General features: G+C 37.4%; 1 long non-coding RNA gene across 1 annotated transcript in view; it reads left to right on the top strand.

The window, feature by feature from the left end:
* LOC101852756 overlaps positions 1 to 235 on the top strand; it is a 3,150-nt gene extending 2,915 nt beyond the window's left edge. Inside the window, exon 3 of the long non-coding RNA XR_220261.3 lies at positions 127 to 235. This is a non-coding gene — a long non-coding RNA (uncharacterized LOC101852756). The remainder of the gene's footprint in view (positions 1 to 126) is intronic.
* Positions 236 to 1,230: the final 995 nt, after the last annotated feature.

Genomic DNA, 1,230 nt, shown 5'->3' with positions numbered 1-1,230 from the left:
GTGTGTGTGTGTGTGTGTGTTTGTGTGAGAGTGAGTGTATGGTACATGTATCAGTAACCCAGATGCTTGATATGTACCAATCTGATTTCGTGTTTGTAACTAATTGAAGACTGTCATCTTCCTCAGCCTACTGCAGCTACAACAATAAACGATATAGCCAGAACGAATACTTTGAAGACGGCTGCAACAAGAAATGCACTTGTGTTGATGCCAATGCCGGACACATCGAATGCAGAGATTAGTCAGTATCGATTTGATAGTTATGTTCTTCGAACAAATTTACGATATTATTTATTGTTATAAGCAAAAGTAGTATTCGATGTTGCAAGATGCTGCATTCTCTTTAAAAAGAAATCCAATTATTTGAAAATCTTTTAGCTTGTATAGGTGTATAAGCGGACAAACGTGGGCTTCTTTTGTTTCTCAAAAGGAATTTCTGTAAGCATTCTTTGCTCCTACTGTGTGCATGCTGGATGAATCTGTGAAAATAGTACCAAGCGTGCAATAATATGAATGATCTTCTTCGGTATTTATGAGATAAAAACATTTAATTTTTTAATGCGCTTCAAGTAGGGGCTTAATTATCTTGTGCCCTACAAACATTGATTTTGATCGAATTGTTTAATCATGACTAAATAAGCCGCAAGATATACCTCTTGTTACTCTGCAAGCATTATTTCTTCAGTAATTTTGGACTACTTCTGATTCGTTTGTCCTCTGGCATACATATTCAGGAGTCTGCTAAAGTACTGTGATAGTCACAATGAATTTTACCCTTTTACATTGAAAATTTAAAAAGATTTTTCCCCTTAAAAACTCCTTTAAAAATATGATAAATGATGTTGTTCGAAAAAATGAAGGTTTAGATGCCCTATCAATACTAATAGGTTATTTAAGAGTTTAAGAGGCGGAACCTCCGAATTTAAAGACCGTCTCCGATACGACCGAGCTAAATTGGTCGAGAGCCCTGAAAACTCCCCAAAACGACCCACTTTCAACAACGCCTAGTCAAGGATTCGAACGAGGGCCATCCACTCTGGAGTCTAGCATGATACCAAATGAGCCGAAGGAGCGCCCCGAGGTTTTTAAAAGAATTGGAGTCACATTCTTCAAGTCGAACTATTCGTTTATAAACTAATAGCAAAAACAAAGAGAGAGAGAGAGAGAGAGAGAGAGAGAGAGAAAGAGAGAGAGTGAGAGAGAGAGTGAGAGAGAGATAGAGAGATAGAT

Source organism: Aplysia californica, unplaced genomic scaffold (genome assembly GCF_000002075.1).
Source record: "Aplysia californica isolate F4 #8 unplaced genomic scaffold, AplCal3.0 scaffold00081, whole genome shotgun sequence".
NCBI lineage: Eukaryota > Metazoa > Mollusca > Gastropoda > Aplysiida > Aplysiidae > Aplysia > Aplysia californica.
The sequence above is the reverse complement of the archived record's forward strand: the minus strand, read 5'-3'. Positions and strand labels throughout refer to the sequence as shown.